The following is a 20329-nucleotide window of genomic DNA, read 5'->3' as shown; positions in this document are numbered from 1 at the left end:
TTCAAGAAATATCATTGAAAATCTAAACATTTGAAACATCCTGTGAAGCATCGTATACGCTAATTACCCCGAGTAGAATACTATGCAGCACTTGGTTTACCAAAATACGTTGCCACCTAATCAGGAGGTGCGAAATACATGCTTGTTGCAAGTTTCCCCATCTGTGGGGTAACTTGCAACATAGGACATGAAGCAAAGTTAGCTATCATTAAACAGCACTAACATTCTTGTATATATGTAGTCGTATTGTAAATTTTTGATGTTATGCATGAAACATATCATGAAAAGATGTACACTAACCAATTGACATATAATTTTTCATGAAAGATTGATAGTTATTTCAAGCGAGAGTATATTGTTTAGCAACAGATCTCACGTCCCTCAAACACAAAATATATATATGATTCTCGTGACTTAGCACTCATTACAAAATGTCAACAATGATTATTGTTATTTCTTGAAAAGGTAGAGTGAGTCATCTTCAAGTAGTTTTCAGTTTGAAGTGGTGTTTGGCAGTTTCAGCTAAATTAACATGATTGAAACACACCTATTCTACTTTGTAAATGTCAAACTCGCTAATTTGGGTATTAAACTGAAAAAATTTACTCCATCCATTCAGAGTTGATGTTGGTGATTGGTTCATAAACAAAAATTGAACTTTTAACATGATGAAACAAATGGAACTTCAAAATGTGGTATTTCCTAACAATGTTTGAAGGTCACGTGCAAAAAAATGTAAAAAATGAATAGTCATTTGAAAATAACCGCGTTACGTCATCAATAAATGATCCATTTCGGTTATTTCTGTCAAATATATCGTGAAATGAAGATAAATAATATAAGGTTTCGTCAAATTCAACTGTTGCAAGTTACCCCACAGTGGTTGTCGAATATAATAATGATTTTTTGCATTACTTAGTCGATAAGTTTATCAAACTTTTATCGTTTAGCTAAGCTTACTATTAGGTACCCTAACTGCAAGCAAAGTCATCAGACTTATCGCACTTACTACAAGGGAGAGCTCAAGCACGATTTTCATACTTGTTTTTATGGCATAAAATGAGCAATCCGTTTTAACAGTGTAACTAAACCATAAACAAAGAAACAAAACTAATTTTTATACTAAATCGATGTTTGATACACATAATCTCTATAACCGAAATAGTAGGGCATACTAGTTTTCATTATTATTAGAAAATGCTTCACATTTAGTGTATGTCATCGTGTTGCAAGTTACACCGCTGTTGCAAGTAACCCCGTTTGACGGTATATTAAAAACTTTGTTTAGTGATCTCACTCTTCTTGAGTACTCTTGGATTCAATCCAATTCACAGGAAAATTATCGCCGTTCTATAATCGGGTTGGCTTCAGAGCAGGAACTAATTCTTATAGGATTTTCTACAAATTACGGGTACCACCGAATCACGAAACCACAAAACAATCTATATTGTTCGTGGGTGGGAGGTACTGTTTTCAGGTTAGAAACTATCCCTAGGTTTCTAGCTATAGCACTACTATATAATAATAAGTGGATGTAAATTCAATTATTTATCGGTCGCATAGGCAAATCATAATATCAACGCACATCACATTTCACTTGTTTTGGCTGATGATTCTGCTGGGCTATTGTTTCTCGAGATCATTGACAGAACCGACCTAATGTTGACCGAGAGTTGACGTTTCACACTTCATTGTTCCGCTGAATTCATATGAAGCGACGCGCCGACCGAGGGGTCGTAACACTCCCCCCCGGGTACGTCAGCTCGCTGGCTTACTTGTTCATCGCGTCGCACATCAAGAACCGCTAGTCTAGTGGCTGATCGTTCATAGATTCCTGTGCTGGTTTGAACTGTTGCTGTTCGTATCTGCTCGTCTTTGCTCTTCTTTACCGATATTATGCGACCCATGGGCCAACAGTTCCTAGGTAATCCAGGATCAACGACAATTACAACGTCATTGACACTGATGGGTTTGACCTTATCAAACCATTTGGAGCGTCTGGTCAGTTCTGGCATGTAATAACGAACCCATCGCTTCCAGAACAAGTTAGCTTCTGCTTGCGAAGCTCGCCAGACACGTCTTAGAACGCGATCGCTGTGTTCTAATGGAGTAGCCGGCTTCAATCCGCTGGATGACCCCAGTAGAAAATGGTTTGGAGTTAAAACAGGAGCATCGGTGTCGTCAACAGATACAAATGTTAAAGGGCGCGAGTTGACAACATTTTCAATCTCAGCAAGTGTATTACGTAACGATTCATCTGTTGGATTACGCTGAGGGTTCATTTTTTGCAGATTAACTTTTACGGAGCGCACTAGTCGCTCCCAGGAGCCACCCATGTGCGGTGAAGCTGGAGGAAGGAACTCCCATTCGGTGTGTTGACTCACAATTTCACGTATCACGTGGTCTTGATCCATTTCCTTCGTGCGCGATTTCCACGTGAATCGCTCGCACAGTCAGGCATGTTATCAGTACGCCCCACCTTTTTTCCAGTCTCCTTCCCATCGTAACATACATTGGACCAAAGTAGTCTACGCCGATGTACGAAAAGGGCCTGGTGAAAGCTGCAAGTCTAGCGCCGGGTAGACCACCCATTTGCGGAGGTACTGGCTGGGCCCTTCGGTTCTTACACAGTTGACAGTTTTTTTTTATAGAATGAGGAAACCTGTTGGTTAGCAACACCGTAGGAAAACCACATTCTGCACTACCTGACCTTGCTCCGCGGCACGCCCGTTAGGGATTACTTCGTAGAGGAGGAGGGGGACTGTGCTTTCGCACTCTCGCTATCATCTGTCAGCCATCACATACGGCATATCTCTAGGGGGCCAACTCGACTAACTGTTGGTCGGCCCGCCATTTCCTCTGGAGGTGGAGCACGATTGTGGATACCGTGGTCGACACGGCATTCCACTCGTCCACCCCCGTACACATCCTCTCTATAATGTTATCGGGAGTAATATCCCTGCCGCATACCTCTAACATGCTCGACCTCTGCTCCGCAAAGCGCGGGCACTCGAAGAGCACATGTTCCACCGTTTCCGCCCTGTTTGCACACTCCGGGCATGAGGGTGAGTTTGCATGCCCGAACATGTGCAAGTACCACCTAAAGCACCCATGGCCCGACAGGAATTGAGTCAGGTGAAAGTTAACTTCGCCATGGGGCCTACACGTTCACCGGGACACGCTCGGTATGAGCCTGTGTGTCCACCTACCTACCCTTGGTTGTCCCAGACTCTGCCATTTCACCATAGACGAAGTTCTGGCGTTTCGTCGCGCACCTCTAGTACCTCTTTCATCGTAGCACTCAACATCCTCGGCCAACACCAGTGCTATCGTCATCATGCCCGCTAGCACGCATACCGCGTCTTTCGAGACGGTCCGGCATGCACTGGCCACCCTAAGGCACATCAACCTATGTACACTCTCTAGTCGGTCAACATTCCTCTGCAGCTTGAGCGCATTCGACCATGCGGCGGCGCCATACCGTAGTATGGACACCGCTACTGACGTGAGCAGCTTTCGCTTACTCGAGACAACTGCCGAACTGTTTGACATCATCCTAGATAATGCCATAACCGCTACACTCGCCCTCTTACAAGCATACTCAACATAGGGGCAGCAGGGACGAAAGTCCTGGGGCCTGACGCACCCCCCCGCTTGCGAGTCAGCCGCGTAGTCGCCGGCTAAGAATAGGACTACTAACCCCAATTCAAGGTGTCAAGCGACTCGTGCTGAGGAATGAGTGATCGAGGGGGTGAAAAAGATGCTCGATCTTTAACGGAGCCTGTGGGGTACCTGGGCACCCCCACAGTAAGCTGTCCCTTTCCGCGTTAATGCAGGGCTCTTGCGTGGTGGACATTCTTTCCCGTGCTACTCGTGGGATTTAATCATGAAGTCAAATAAAAATCAGAATCTAGGTGGAAATAGTGGTGAGATCAACCCCTTCGCAAGAAGCGGGTTGATGAGATCTCCGACAAGGAGAAGTGAGGAGATAGGCGCTGGGAGTTGCGTACGCAGCTCAAGCGTGGGTGCTCCAGTCCACTTCCCGGCAAGCCAGCCGGTGGAGGTTATGGACGGAGCGTGGTTGTTGAGGGCCGTCAACCGAGGATCCGAAGGACGGTCCGCAATAGAGGTGCCTGAGCAGCAGCTTGGCAAAATCATCGACTTTGCGTCCACTAAGTCGAACATAAGCAAGGACCTGAAAACGGCCTTGCTTCGACTTAGGGCGTCGATCGACGATGCCAAGCAGGAGCACGCGGCACTCGCGTTGCTGACTGCTGCAGCAGCGGAGCCTGCAAATGAGAAAGTGCCGAAGTTTACCCAAACGGAGGCCTTCTCTTTCGCAGGAAGTCCGAATAAGGCGGAAGCGACTGCTCGCAAAAAAATGGGACAAGCAATCGCAGAAGCGGGCGAGGCAACCGTCAGGCGAGGAGCTGTCTGGCGGTGCCCGCAAGGCCAGGCGAATCATTACCCCGAAAGTCGGTAATAATGCCGGAAAGTCGGACCCCAGCCAGGGTTCCCGGAAAGCTGGGAAGGGTGGGCCTGAAAAGGATGGCCCGTCCCGGAACGATGGGAACAAGGGGTTGCGACCGCTAGTGGGCCCTCAACAGCCACAGAGTAGGGCAATCCAAGGGGAGGACCCCCCTTGGACGAAGGTAGAGCGGAAGAGGAAGAAGAAGGCGAATCCGCAGGTAGTAGCGCAGGACGCCAAGCCAAGGCGTAGGAAGGCAGATGCCAAGCGCGAGAAAGGCGACGCTATCGTCATCAAGACGGAACAGTCCAAGTACTCGGACGTCTTGAAGATGATGCGAAGCGACGCCAAGCTTGAGGGTCTTGGAGCCGACGTACGCAGTATTAGACGTACTCGTACGGGCGAGATGATCCTGGAGCTGAAGCGCCAGAAGGAGCACAAGGGCGCCGCCTATAAGAGGCTGGCAGAAGAGGTCCTTGGTGAGGGTGTGCAGGTGAGGGCTCTGACACATGAGGCGACTCTGAAGGTCAAGGACATCGATGAGATCACCGAAGTGGAAGAGCTCGTCACGGCACTGCGGCAACAGTGCGATGTGCAGGTGGCCGCCGCAGCCGTTAAGCTACGGAAAGGGCCAGCAGGGACACAGATAGCTTTGGTTCAGCTACCTGTGGCGGACGTCAAAAAGTCCGTTAAAGTAGGGAGCATAAAGGTGGGTTGGTGTGTATGTCACCTGACATTCCACGAGCCACTAGAGGTTTGCTTCAGGTGTCTGGAACCAGGACACAAGTCGTGGGACTGCAAAGGCCCCGACAGGCGCAAACTGTGCAGGCGATGCGGCGGTGAAGGTCATAAGGCCCATAGCTGCACGAGTCCGCCCATCTGCATGATCTGTACCGGGAAATCCTCGAACAACAGACATCCGATTAGTGCTCCAAGGTGCCCGGCCTTCAAGAAAGCCGCAGTGAACAACAAATCACAGTGCAGGTAACGCAGCTGAACCTGAACCACTGTGATGCGGCTCAGCAACTGCTTTGTCAGGCAGTTTCTGAGTGGGAGACGGATATCGCCATCATATCGGACTCGGTATGCTGAGTACCCGCCGGCAACGGCAATTGGGTCGCGGATGGGACCAGAAAATTGGCGGCGATATGGACGACGGGTAAATACCCCGTTCAGGAGTTGGTGTCTACTACCTATGAGGGCTTCGTGGTCGCCAAAGTAAACGGGGTCTTCTTCTGTAGCTGTTATGCGCCTCCGCGGTGGCCGATCGAGCAGTTCACGCAAATGCTGGACCGCTTAACGACCGTGCTAACAGGGCGAAGGCCGGTGGTAATAGCGGGCGACTTTAATGCCTGGGCCGTGGAATGGGGAAGCCGTTTCACGAACCAGCGGGGTCAGATCCTGCTAGAAACACTGGCCATCTTAGATGTCGACTTGGCTAATGTCGGTACCAAGAGTACCTTTAGTCAAAACGGAGCGGAGTCAATTATTGACGTGACCTTTTGTAGTCCTGGCCTAACAAGTAGTTCGAACTGGAGAGTAGATGATGGCTACACTCACAGCGACCACCTGGCGGTTCGCTACAGTATCGACTACAATAACAGTAGACAGCGGATAGAAGAAGAGGCGGCTAGGCCAAGGCCAAGCCCTCGTAGGTGGAAGACATCATACTTCGACGAAGAGGTATTTAGGGAAGCGCTCCGCCGTGAGTGAAACTTAATCGGTTTAGACGGCGACGAGCTGATAGCGGTGCTCTCACGTGCGTGTGATGCGACCATGCCTAGGCGAGTCCACCCTAGAAATGGGAGGCCACCGGCTTACTGGTGGACCGACGCGATTGCGGACCTGCGCCGCGCCTGCCTACGGGCTAGGCGGCGGATGCAGCGAGCACGATCAGAGGAAGAGCGAAACGAACGGCGGGTGGTGTTCGCCGCTGCAAAAGCCGCGCTTAAGACCGAGATAAGAGCAAGCAAAAAGGCCTGCTTTGAGGGTCTCTGTCAGAGTCCCAATACGAACCCGTGGGGTGACGCCTACAGGATCGTTATGGCCAAGACGAGAGGTGTGATGGCTCCTACAGAGCAATCTCCAGAGATGTTGGAGGGGATCATTGGAGGACTTTTTCCGCGTCATGATCCTAGTCCTCGGCCTCCTTTCGTAGGACAGCCGGGGACTGGGGCTGGCGATGAGGAGAGGGTCACCGATGTGGAACTTGCGGGGATAGCTAAGTCCCTTAGCGTAGGTAAGGCCCCAGGTCCGGACGGAGTTCCGAACCTGGCCTTAAAAGTAGCTATTGCAGAGGCTCCCGAGATGTTCAGGTCTGCTATGCAGAAATGCCTGGACGAGGGAGTTTTCCCAGAAGCTTGGAAGAGGCAGAGCCTGGTACTATTGCCAAAGGCGGGGAAACCACCCGGAGACCCGTCGGCATATAGACCAATATGCTTGATTGACACGGCGGGGAAGGTGCTCGAAAATATCATCCTCAATAGAATGTTGCGGTTCACCGAGGGCGAAAATGGTCTTTCGAGTAACCAGTACGGCTTCCGGAAGGGGAGGTCCACCGTAGACGCTATCTTGTCGGTTACAAAAACCGCCGAGAAAGCACTCGAGCCTAAGAGGAGGGGAATTCGCTTTTGCGCGGTAGTGACTCTGGGTGTAAGGAATGCGTTTAATAGCGCCAGCTGGTCTGCTATTGCCGATGCGTTCTTGCATCTGGGGATACCGGAGTACTTGTACAAGATTCTCGGAAGTTACTTTCAGAATCGTGTACTAGTCTACGACACGGAGGTGGGTCGGAAGTGCTTTCACATAACCTCAGGAGTCCCGCATGGTTCCATCCTGGGTCCGGTGTTATGGAATGTCATGTACGACGAGGTGTTGAGGTTAGAGTATCCAGTGGGAGTGGTGATTGTCGGATTTGCCGACGACATTACGCTCGAAGTCTACGGTGAAACGATCGAGGAGGTAAAGTTGACTACCAACCACTCGATCAAGGTTGTGGAAGCGTGGATGCGGTCCAGGAAACTGGAGCTGGCTCACCACAAGACAGAGGTGACGGTTGTTAACAACCTGAAGTCGAAGCAGCAGACGGAGATCAGTGTAGGAGACTGTACTATCCTGTCAAAGCGCTCCGTCAATCACTTGGGCGTGATGATCGACGATAAGCTTACCTTCGGTAGCCACGTCGATTATGCCTGTAAAAGAGCCTCCACAGCTATTGCGGCACTGTCCCGGATGATGTCCAATAGCTCTGCAGTTTACGCCAGTAAGCGCAAGCTTCTGGCTAGTGTTGCTACATCCATACTTAGGTATGGCGGCCCAGCGTGGGGCACCGCGCTAAGTACTGAATGCTACCGACGGAAGCTGGAAAGTACTTACCGGCTTATGTGCCTGAGGGTTGCGAGCGCGTACCGTACCGTGTCACACGACGCTCTCTGCGTCATTACTGGTATGGTGCCTATCAGCATTCTTATCAGTGAGGACATGGAGTGCTTCGAAATGCGCGGCACAAGAGGCATACGCAGGACTGTCAGGATGGCCTCTATGGTCAAATGGCAGCGCGCGTGGGACAGTTCCACCAAAGGAAGGTGGACCTATAGGTTGATACCGAGGGTAGATAGTTGGATTAATAGGCGCCATGGGGAAGTCACATTCCACCTGACACAGGTCCTTACAGGTCATGGTTGCTTCCGACAGTATCTACACCGTTTCGGGCATGCGGATTCTCCCGAATGCCCAGTGTGCAATGGTTTAGAGGAAACGGCGGAACACGTTTTGTTCGTGTGCCCGCGTTTTCGCACAATGCGTGACCGCATGCTTGCCACATGCGGGGAGGACACAACTCCGGACAACTTGGTCCAGAGGATGTGTAGGGATGAGTTTGGCTGGAACGCCGTTTCAACGGCTATTACCCACATCGTCTGGGAGCTACAGAGGAGGTGGCGCGTGGACTCGGAGAATGGCTAGTCCAGATGCAGTACAAGAGGTGGTCCAGGGGTTCGGAGTCGGCTTCGTAGGTCATACCGGTGCCCTGCGGTCGAGATCGACCCTAACAACGATTAAGTGGCCGCGGAGAGGAAGTCCCGGTAGCGGTGCTGTCGTGGCGTCGGTCTACTGGGTTGGATCCGAGCCCGTGGTTGGAAAGAGGTCCCTGGCAAGGGTCGGGGTAGGTGAGATCCTGCTGTCTGCAACCTACGGGTGCATCTGATAGGGCCTGAAGGGTAGTGATACCCTTCCTTACGGGCAGGTCAGATCGGGTTGCACGTGGGCATCAGTTCTTGATGTCCGCTCAGCAGTAGGGCGCGGGCGGGGTTGACCCTGCCCGCCTTCCGAGGACAAAGGGAGTGGCGAGGACCACTCGGGAAACTGGCTAAGCGCCAGCATGCTACCGTGATGGACTCTCCAAAGCGAGTCATCGATGTTCGTTGTAGCAGGCTACGCAGCTAACCATGTGGGTGCCATGTGCACTAGCCCCTCTCTGAAGCAATACCTTCTTGGTGGTTCCGGAGAGACGTAGGGTTTGGCGACCATAGGAATGGTTTAGTGGGTACGAGGAGAGAGTAGTCCTGGATTTTACTTTTGTTGTAGAAGACGGCCTGTCAGACCTACACTGCCCTAACCTTCTGTAAGGGTGTCTGTTGAGCAGATTATCCCCCTATGGTTTAGAAGGAAAAAAAAGCATACTCAACATGACTACTGAAGCTCTTCTTGTCGTCGACCATGACTCCAAGAAGCTTCAGTGAGCGACTGGACTCGATCGAGCACCCGCCCGTGGTGACCACTGCCTGCTGTGCAGACTGGCGGTTGTTCACCACCACCACCTCCATCTTGTGGTGTGCGAGTGTCAGTTGCCTCGACCTCATCCAGCCCTCCACTATGTCAATCGCATGCGCTGCCGTCAATTCCACCTCTTCGAGCGACTCACCGTATACCACCAGGGTAATGTCGTCAGCGAAGCCAACCAACTTTACTCCCGGTGGTAGTGCTAGCCTCAGTACTCCATCGTATGCCGCGTTCCACAGTACCGGACTCAAGATGGATCCTTGCGGTACCCCCGCAGTGACATTGTACTGTCTTTGGCCTTCCTCGGTGTCGTAAATCAGTACCCTGTTCTGGAAGTAACTACCCAGAATACGCCTTAGGCCAGCCGGGACACCTAAGCGAGTTATGGCGCTCTCTATGGCGGCCCAGCTTACACTATTGAATGCGTTTCTAACGTCTAGCGTTACGATCGCACAGTACCGTATGCCTCTTCTCTTTTTCTGCAGCGCAATTTCGGCCAATCCAGTCACCGACCTAATGGCATCCACTGTCGATCTACCTTTGCGAAACCCGTACTGGCTGTCTGATAGCCCCGCGTTGTCCGACCTCTCGGTATAGACCAATAACCTTGACAGAATGATCCGCTCTAGGAGTTTCCCGGCCGCGTCTAAAAGGCAAATTGGTCTATGAGCCGACGGGTCGCCTGGTGGCTTCTCGTGCTTGGGCAGTAGAACCAATTTTTGCCTTTTCCACCTCTCCGGAAATTCTCCTCTATCCAAGCATCTCTGCATAGCCGATCTGACCATGTCAGGGCTAGCTTCGATGGCCGCTTTAATAGCCACCGTCGGAATGCCATCCGGGCCCGGGGCCTTGTTCAGCTTAATGATTTCGCAATTGCGGCTAACTCATCATTCGTCACTGGGGGAACCTCACTCGGACCAGGATGGTCTTGCGGTGTGGGTGCCCATGGTCTCACCTCGTGGTGCGGGAACAACGTTTCCACAATCCTCTGCAGTATCACGGGAGAGCGTTCCGGTGGTGCAGATGTGCCTTTCGTTTTGCACATGACTACGCGGTATGCATCTCCCCAGGGGGTTGTGTTAGCCGTCTGACAGAGATCGTTGAAGCACGCCCGCTTACGCGCCTCGATCTCTTTGTTCAGTGCCAACTTTGCTGCCTTGTATTCCACCTCTCGCTCCGCTCTCGACTCATCGGTCCGGGCTCTCTGCATCCTTCTCCTTGCCCTGTGGCAAGATGCACGGAGCTCCGCGATTTCTTGACACCACCAGTACACCGGTCTTCGTCCATTCCTGGGTATGGATCGCCTCGGCATTGCCGCATCACACGCTCGTCTCAAGGTACCAACTAGACCGTCGCTAGGCAAGTAGTCTGTATTCTGCTCCATGAGCAGCCGCTCCACAAATGCCGGCTTATCGAAACTCGAGGTTAGTTATCCTCGGTGAGTGTCGGTTATCCTCCACTGCTGCCGTCTACCGCCCTGTTCGATACTGTATCGAATCGCCAGGTGATCACTATGCGTGTACCCGTTATCAACTCTCCAGTCTGAGCTAGCGTTAAGCCCTGGGCTCCAGAAGGTCACATCAATGATGGACTCCGCACCGTTTCTGCTAAAAGTGCTTACACTGCCGACATTCGCGATCTTAACGTTCAATCCCGCCATAGCTTCGAGTAGAGCCCAACCTCTCTCGTTCGTAGAGCGACTGCCCTACTCGACCGCCCACGCGTTAAAGTCCCCACCGATGACCAAGGGGCTCAGTCCAGCTAGAGCGCTTGACAGCGAATCTAGCATGGACGAGAACTGACCTGTCGGCCACCTAGGTGGGGCATAGCAGCTCCAGTAGTAGACTCCGCCGATCTTCGCAATCGCGAAGCCCTCGCACGTCGTGGAGATTATCTCCTGGACCGGGTACCGACCGGTCGTACAGATCGCCGCTTTCTTGGCCTTATCCGCAACCCAGTTCCCGTTATTGGGGGGGATGCGGTTTGGGTCCGAAAGAAGCGCGATGTCTATACTTGACTCCGAGGCGGATTGCCACAACAGCTGCTGCGCGGCTTCACAGTGATTCAGGTTCAACTGTGTGACTTGCGTCATTTTCGGCCGTTACGTCCACTTATGCTTGGGCACTTAGGCCCACCCGTCACATGGCCCTTGTTCGTCGTGCAAATCAGACACTTTGGCGCCGATTTACACTCCCTGACGAAGTGGCCTTCTACTCCGCATCTTCTGCAGAGTTTGCTCCTATCAGGGCCTTTGCATGCCCACGACTTGTGGCCTCGTCCGAAACACCTGAAGCACACTTCCGGCGGCTCACATACACTAAGCGGGCACTCCGACCACCCGACTTCAACCATGCCCTCAGCAGTCGCTTTTTTCGCTTCCCCGACTGGAAGCTTGATCGTCGCGATCTGCGTACCTGCTGGGCCTCGCCTGATGTGGATCGATGCGCTTGGCGCGTCCATATTGCACTGCTGTTTAAGAACAGCAGAGAGCTCCTCCGCGGTGGTGATCTCATCCAAGTTCTTGCATTGGATAGTCATCTCCGGCGTCAGAGCCCTCACCCGTACCTTATCACCAAGCACCTCTTGTGCTAGAGCCGTGTAAGAAGAGCCCTTGTTAACGGCATTCTTCTTAAGCTCAAACATCATCTCTCCAGTCCTAGTGCGCCGGATGCTTTTAACATCCGCGCCTAGTCCCGAGAGACGATCCTCACTCCACAGTTGACAGTTTTTTTTTTTTTTTTTTTTATAGAATGAGGAAACCTGTTGGTTAGCAACACCGTAGGAAAACCACATTCTGCACTACCTGACCTTGCTCCGCGGCACGCCCGTTAGGGATTACTTCGTAGAGGAGGGGGGGGGACTGTGCTTTCGCACTCTCGCTCATCTGTCAGCCATCACACTCGGCATATCTCTAGGGGGCCAACTCGACTAACTGTTGGTCGGCCCGCCATTTCCTTTGGAGGTGGAGCACGATTGTGGATATCGTGTTCGACACGACATTCCACTCGTCCACCCCCGAACACATCCTCTCAATAATGTTATCGGGAGTAGTATCCCTGCCGCATATCTCTAACATGCTCGACCTCTGCTCCGCAAAACGCGGGCACTCGAAGAGTACATGTTCCGCCGTTTCCGCCCTGTTTGCACACTCCGGGCATGTGGGTGAGTTTGCATGCCCGAACCTGTGCAGGTACCACCTAAAGCACCCATGGCCCGACAGGAATTGTGTCAGGTGAAAGTTCACTTCGCCATGGGGTCTACACGTCCACCGGGACACGCTCGGTATGAGCCTGTGTGTCCACCTACCCTTTGTTGATGAGTCCCAGACTCTTTGCCATTTCACCATAGACGAAGTTCTGGCGTTTCGTCGCGCACCTCTCGTACTTCTTTCATCGTAGCACTCAACATCCTCGGCCAACACCAGTGCTATCGGCATCATGCCCGCTAGCACGCATACCGCGTCTTTCGAGACAGTCCGGTATGCACTGGCCACCCTGAGGCACATCAGCCTATGTACACTCTCTAGTCGGTCAACATTCCTCTGCAGCTTGAGCGCGTTCGACCATGCGGCGGCGCCATACCGTAGTATGGACACCGCGACTGACGCGAGCAGCTTCCGCTTACTCGAGACAACTGCCGAACTGTTTGACATCATCCTAGACAATGCCATAACCGCTACACTCGCCCTCTTACAAGCATACTCGACATGACTACTGAAGCTCAACTTGTCGTCGACCATGACTCCAAGGAGCTTCAGTGAGCGACAGGACTCGATCGAGCACCCGCCCGTGGTGACCACTGCCTGCTGTGCAGACTGGCGGTTGTTCACCACCACCACCTCTGTCTTGTGGTGTGCGAGTGTCAGTTGCCTCGACCTCATCCAGCCCTCCACTATGTCAATCGCATGCGCTGCCGTCAATTCCACCTCTTCGAGCGACTCACCGTATACCACCAGGGTAATGTCGTCGGCGAAGCCAACCAACTTTACTCCCGGTGGTAGTGCTAGCCTCAGTACTCCATCGTATGCCGCGTTCCACAGTACCGGACCCAAGATGGATCCTTGCGGTACACCTGCAGTGACATTGTACTGTTTTTGGCCTTCCTCGGTGTCGTAAATCAGCACCCTGTTCTGGAAGTAACTACCCAGAATACGCCTTAGGCCAGCCGGGACACCTAAGCGAGATATGGCGCTCTCAATGGCGGCCCAGCTTACACTATTGAAGGCGTTTCTAACGTCTAGCGTTACGATCGCGCAGTACCGTATGCCTCTCCTCTTTTTCTGCAGCGCAATTTCGGCCAATCCAGTCACCGACCTAATGGCATCCACTGTCGATCTACCTTTGCGAAACCCGTACTGGCTGTCTGATAGCCCCGCGTTGTCCGACCTCTCGGTATAGACCCATAACCTTGACAGTTTAGTCGAACCCCTTTGTATACCACTCGTAGCTTCGGAATGTAGTAAAGCTGGCGGAGCTCATTCACCACCGTTTCGTGATTACAATGGTGATAACGCACATGGTAGTCCATGACGATTAGCTTCGTTATGTGGTGATTCCTTGGGAGGATTATCGGATTTTTTGCGTCCATGGTGGCATTTGCTGCTTCTTCCTCGCATCCGTATTACTCTATACTCGTCCAAGAATGGAGTAAAACTGTAGATTCCGCTCGACTTGGGTAACTGTTGTAAATTTCCCAGCAAACTGATTTCCTCGGGATACCTTTCCTGTTGTACTTGCTGGTAAAGAAAGACGGATGCTTGTCGTAGTTCCTCCATTGATAATGGGCCACTGAGTCGCGGCTGTTTTGTTACTGTTTTACGAAGATTATTGCTATATCTGAATAGCCAAGCAGTAACCCGAAGAAGTCGTTTCCATGTGCCAAAGTAGTGCCAATAACTGATGCATTTACTGTAGCGTGATGGAACAAATGCGCGCGGAGCTCTTCCTCAGTCCCTTTACGATCAAACGATTCGGTTGGCCAGTGATCAGGTTTGTTCCATAGAAATTCGGGCCCTTGAAACCATCGACTGTTGTTACTCAGATCCGGTAGAAGCTGCGTTTTGGTACCTTCGTCAGCTACATTTTCTTTAGAGCAAACCCATCTCCAATTGGGAATAGATGTCGTTTCAAGCAGCTCACTTACGCGAAACGCTACGAATTGTGAATATCTTCTGTGGTCTGAGCGAATCCAACACAATACGTCGCGTGAATCTGTCCAGTAGATACGTTCATCGATAGAGAATGACAATGAGTTTGCTATGGTTTCAGCTAATCTGGCACCTATTACAGCCGCTTGCAGCTCCATCCTAGGAATAGAGATGAACCGTAGTGGAGAAACCCTTGCCTTAGCCGAGACGATCGACACTTCTACTTTTCCGTGTTGCTGAAATCGTAAGTAGCAAACGGCCGCATATCCATATTCGCTGGCGTCGACAAAAGTATGCAGTTGCACATTGGTATCCTCTCCAAAACTTATTGAGACACGGTAACAGCGTGGTATTCTGACCGATGGTACCTGCGGAAGAATCTGCAGCCAAATGCTCCCACTTATGGTTAAGCGCTTCGGGAACTTCATCATCCCAATCAACTGCCGCTCGCCATACTTCTTGTAGCAGTATTTTAAGATAGATTAGGAGATTAGAAATAAGTCCCAATGGATCGAAACTGGCCATCAGAGTACGTAGCATCTCTCGTTTCGTTGGCCTCCGTTTTCCAACTAGTAATTCAATGTCGTGTTTCGCAGACAGCTTGTAGGTGAACGTGTCCGTTGTTGGGCACCACCACATGCCCAGTATCTTCTCGGTTACCATTTCCGACGCAAGATTCAGGCTAACTTCACGTGCTTTGCTGGCATCCAGTGCTTCGAGAACCGCGGGGGAATTAGAGAGCCAGTTGTGCATCTCATACCCAGCTTGAGCGTGAACGTATCTCACATCCGTTGCTAGTTTTACCGCTTCGTTTTCCGTTTCAACACTAGTTAACATGTCGTCAACATAATGCTTTTTCGTAATCGCTTCAGCTGCCGCAGGATATTGACCCTCATGCTCTCTTGCGTTCAAATTCTTAGCATATTGAGCGCAACTCGGCGAACAAGACGCCCCAAAGGTCATAACTTGCATTACGAACGTACTTGGCTCTGCATCGGTAGGAAGCTCTCTAAAAAAAAAAGCGTTGACAGTTTTGGTCTTCTTCAGCAATCAGTGTTTGATGAAACATCTCTCAGATGTCTCCTCAAATGGCCACCTTGTATTCACGGAATGAATAGAGCACGGAGTTCAACGATGTTAACTGATCTGGCCCTTTGAGAAGCATCATGAGACACGCCCAAGTAACAATCAGCATGCCTTGAAGGTTTATTCATGTTTTATCCTGGTTTTATACGAGCATGTCAAAAATCTAGTTGTTCTAAGTTAGTTTCAAGTGATAGTTTTTTACTTTGAACCTTTGGCGTTCCATAAAACTATCATATAACTTCTGCTATAAACATCTTCAGTTAAAGACTTGCAAGTAGACCTGAATTGGTTTTATCACTTATTATATACCATTTCAATAAAACTTGCATTTGGGGTTGTTGTCGTAGAGATTTTTTTTTGTAAACAAATACACAAAACTGTGAGGCAATGCATAAAACCAACAAAAGATTTCGTGGCCGTAACATAAACCAAAAAAATGCTGTGATAAAACCGCTCAGTTATGACTACCTCAGGAGGGTTAGCCCTATTGGAGGAATCATCAGGAACACAGAGTTTTATCAGAAAAATATGTCGCCTAGCCGGGATAATTCATGTAAATACAGAAAAAATATTACTCAATTTTATGATTTCACGTACAGCTTCAGATCAAATTAAACCATACAACACGTTTCCGTCATTTTATTTTGTCAGAAAAACTACATATTGTCTTTTAAATTCCGCTGTGTTGAAAAAACCTTTTTTGCACCCAATTCCACCGAGTATATTAAATGCATTTAACTTCCAAGTTATGCATAGTTTGTGTGGCGCACTTAGTTTTTCTCATTATCACAGTCACATTCACCACAAATCTTCCGTGGTATGTCTCCTGACACGTAATAAATAGCAAACAAATCTGTATTCCATATCTGCATCTTTCCAATTGATGGCTGGATAAACTACCAAGCATAATTTATTCTGACGATCGAACATTGAGAGTGAAAAATAATCAAAACAATTATTTGACAAGTCAGAAGATGGTTTTATTTAGAAGATTGATAAAACTATGATACAACCCGAACTCCTAAGCCGGTTTGCATACGAAGTCCTGTAGACCCTAATAAGACTGGGCCAACTAGCCAGAACGTGGGCTTATTGAGGCATACAATAACTCGAGAGAATTTTTAAGTCGGCATCAATGGTTTTATGTTTAGGACTTTTGAATCGCTAAAAAACTTTGATAAAATTAAAATTGTTGCTTGGGCGCCTTGAGTTTTGGCAGCTGCGTCCCAAACAATGCTTTTTTGTCAGCTTTATTAGGATTGACTACCGGAAATATGGGAAGATACCATACTCGCGATTTCGGTTGCTGTATCTCAGAGGAGTTCAGTTTTCGAATATACCCTTTCTTCACGTATTCCTGGATTTTCGAGTACATAATTTTAGCTTATCCCGGATCACGTTTCATTCTAGTTTCAAGGCACCGAAAACGTTGAAGAGCTGTTGGTTTACTATTTGGTAGATGGAAATCATCAAACTTCCACTACAGGGGAGTCACGAAACGACCATTCTCTGATCGTGTCATTGCTTGCAGAATAGCTGAGCCCAATCGTCGGCAGACAGAACAAGGTGTTCAGATTTAGAGATTCCTATGCTTTCCAGTGAGAAATACTCCTGCATAGCACGCTGTAAATTATCATTATTGATTTCACAGCATGCGATAGCACTCCAATCGTGATGTCCGCTAAATTCACCACCATCGGATCCACCGTGAATAATCCAACCAAGGCGAGTTTTAGTAGCAACCGGCTGAAACATTTCTCCCTTCGCGACCTTTCTGTGGGTAGCCAAGGTTGGCGTTGTTGCCTCCGATGAGAAGTCGCGGTTGAATGTCCTCATATGATTCAGCTGGTACTCCCTGAAGATGACGATATTGACGAACAAGCTCTTCCATACACAGAGATTGACGAAACAGTCCAAGGTTTGGCACGGTGTGCACATCTCTCAATCGAACCTTTTTTGGACTATCTTCAGTTGATGAAACCTCTAGTTCTAGTTTTTTCGAGTTCTTTTCGTATCGGTGCTTATCTCCTGTCCATCGTAGACAAATGGGTTCCAGATTGCTTCCAGATCCAGTTCAGCGGCCAGTTTTTCATCCATTAACGTGAATGCAGATCCGTCGTCTAAAATGCGTAGGTTTTCAGAGCCTTACTACGACCGTACAAGACAACCGGAACAACACGAAACAGCGTTTTAGAAACGGGATTGTAGTGAGCGTTACAGTCACGTCCGTCGAGATTCTGAATGCTTGGGCCACTCGAGGTAGATGGAAGATTTTGTTCCTTCGCTGGCGTTGCGCTGACACGTTGGGGATTGTGAAGCAGCGGATGGTGCTTGAAAACGCAACCATTTTGACCACATAATTGCTCTGATTTACATGGACCTCTATGTAATTTCAAGCACTTCCTGCATGCCCCGGAATCCTTAACTATACTCCACCTGGCGTTGTAGGCAAGTTCCAAGAATCGTTGACATTTGGAGAAATCGTCACATTCACCTTTACAAGCATAACAAAATTTTGAAGAAGGGTTTTGCATGATCGGATTGGTTTCTTGCACAGAAGCAAAGCTCCACTCCTCGCTGTGCACGTTTAGGAACGCTCATCCACCTTTATCCAAACGAGTGTTCTGTAGCGATGCAATCGGGCAAACTGTTTCTGCTAGATCGTACAGCCAATCAGCAAACATAGAAAGATGAACTACCGGAAGAGAACGACGATGTTTTGCCCAATCTAGTTTGATGGTTGGGGGAAGCTTGTCGACAAGTTTTCTAAGAAGAACGACGTTATACGAGTACTCTTCCAATTCACATGCTTCAATTGTTGCACAAAGATTCTGCACTGTTGATGCGAATTCAACAACTGTTTCGAGTTTATCTGCCTTCGGAGCAGGAGCGGCGCAGATCTTAGTCATTAGATTGTGGACAATGACTTCAGGGTTCCCGTAGAGCATCTTCAATGTTGAAATTATTCCTGAAACATTGGCTGGATGCATTAGCCTACACTTAACAGCATCAAAGGCTTTTCCTCGGAGGCATTTTTGGAGACGTAGGAGATTTTCTTCTTGTGTATAGCCGCACATTTCTGTCGTGGAGTTAAACGTGGAATAAAATAATGGCCATTCCTCTGGAGTACCGCTAAAAGTCGGTAGCTCGCGGGATACGGCCTGACGGGCAGCTATATGGCTCTGCAATATGCTGTATTCACTTTCGGGCTGTAACTGGGGTCGTTTTGGTGTCGATCGTCGCACTGGATCAAAATCACGTACAGTGGAGTTCGCAAACCGTATACTCCTCGGCGGGCCTCGGCTGGTGAGGTCTATTGTAGATAATGGGACTTGTGGAGCTGGACGTAGAATTGGATGTTGTGACTGAACAGCAAAGGTCTGAGATGGTGCTCTTTCATCTTGTACGGACTTACTCCGCAACCAGTTGTTAACTCTTTCGTCAGGGGTTTCTTCCACCACACTTGGTTCAGAGGTCGATGATGTTTCGCTGGCAATTTCCTTGAGCAATTCAAATCTTTTTTGAAGATATTTTCTTTTACTCGCCTCCTCTTGTTCTTGAAGCCTTCTCTCTTCGTCTGGCTTTTGGAGCTCCAGTTGCATTTGCTTCTGTCGCGTTGATGATCTGGAACTAGCAACCCTTGATGACTGGCTTTTGTTATCCACTGAACCTTGAGACTTGTTGTTCTGTGGATTGCTTGGAGGCAACATGGGAGGAGCTGCGAAGCCAGATACTACAGGGGCCGCTTGTGTTTTGGAAAATGGGGGACACGCAAGGAGACAACCGTGGGGTTGTATAGTTTGCATTACTATGGGCTGACGACCTGATTCGACGACAGCTGAAGTTGCAGCCACTGGAATCCACGGAAGTTGAGACACGGGAAAGTTAGCTGGGGGCAGAGATGGCGGGTATTCACTTGTGGTCACGGCAGCATCCGATGGGCAGACAATTAACCGTTCCATAATAAATACAAAATTTCCCATAAATAATTCAAAAAGTCCCAGTGAAGAAACAGGGCTGTAAGCAGTAATAAATAACAAAAGTTCCATAAACAAATAAAAAAATGCATAAATAATTCAAAAGTTTCAATAAATAATTGATTTTTGAGCAATTAAGAACGTCAAAAATGCAATGAATAAATCAACTGTTGCAATAAAAAAAGCCATTTTTCCCACCAAATAACTTCGAATTTTCCATAAATAAATCCGATTTTTCCATAATAAATTAGAAAATTCACAATAAAAAAATATCGAATAAACAATAAAAATGCAATAAAAATGACGAAATTACCCATGAAAAACAAATGCAGGAAATTATGAGACAGTGAAATGCTGAATCGCACTTATATGACTGAAACTACTGAAAAGCTTGCGTAACTATGATTGCAATTTATCGAGCAAATGCTTGCTGTCCGAACTCGCTATCGCTCGTCGGACCTAAAAAAGGGATAACATCTATGTTTGCATTACACCGGGCAAATTTTTGGATCTGTGGTTTGCCTAGAACTGAATCGATTCAGTTACGGTGCATCGGATATCGGAAACTTCGGCGGCCTTCTGCCGCGTCAGTTCCTCAATCCTCTATGCGGCTTCGCCGCATGGTCTACTTGATTTTTTGGCTCAAAATGCATTGTTACGTATAAGTTTGTTGGTATAAAAGAATATGTAGCTGAAATCAACATAGCATTTAAGCAAACAAAATAAACTCACAAACTTGGAAAATTCTTCAACGGCGAACCGCAGCTCGAGAACCCCTGCAATCATTTTTCGCTCTAAGTTCCATCGATCAGCAAGACAGCAGTAGCATCACGCGATCAGTTTAGAAAAACCAAATGCACACACACACAAGCG

The sequence above is a fragment of the Aedes albopictus genome, chromosome 1 (genome assembly GCF_035046485.1).
Source record: "Aedes albopictus strain Foshan chromosome 1, AalbF5, whole genome shotgun sequence".
Lineage (NCBI taxonomy): Eukaryota > Metazoa > Arthropoda > Insecta > Diptera > Culicidae > Aedes > Aedes albopictus.
This window is presented reverse-complemented; position numbering follows the sequence as displayed.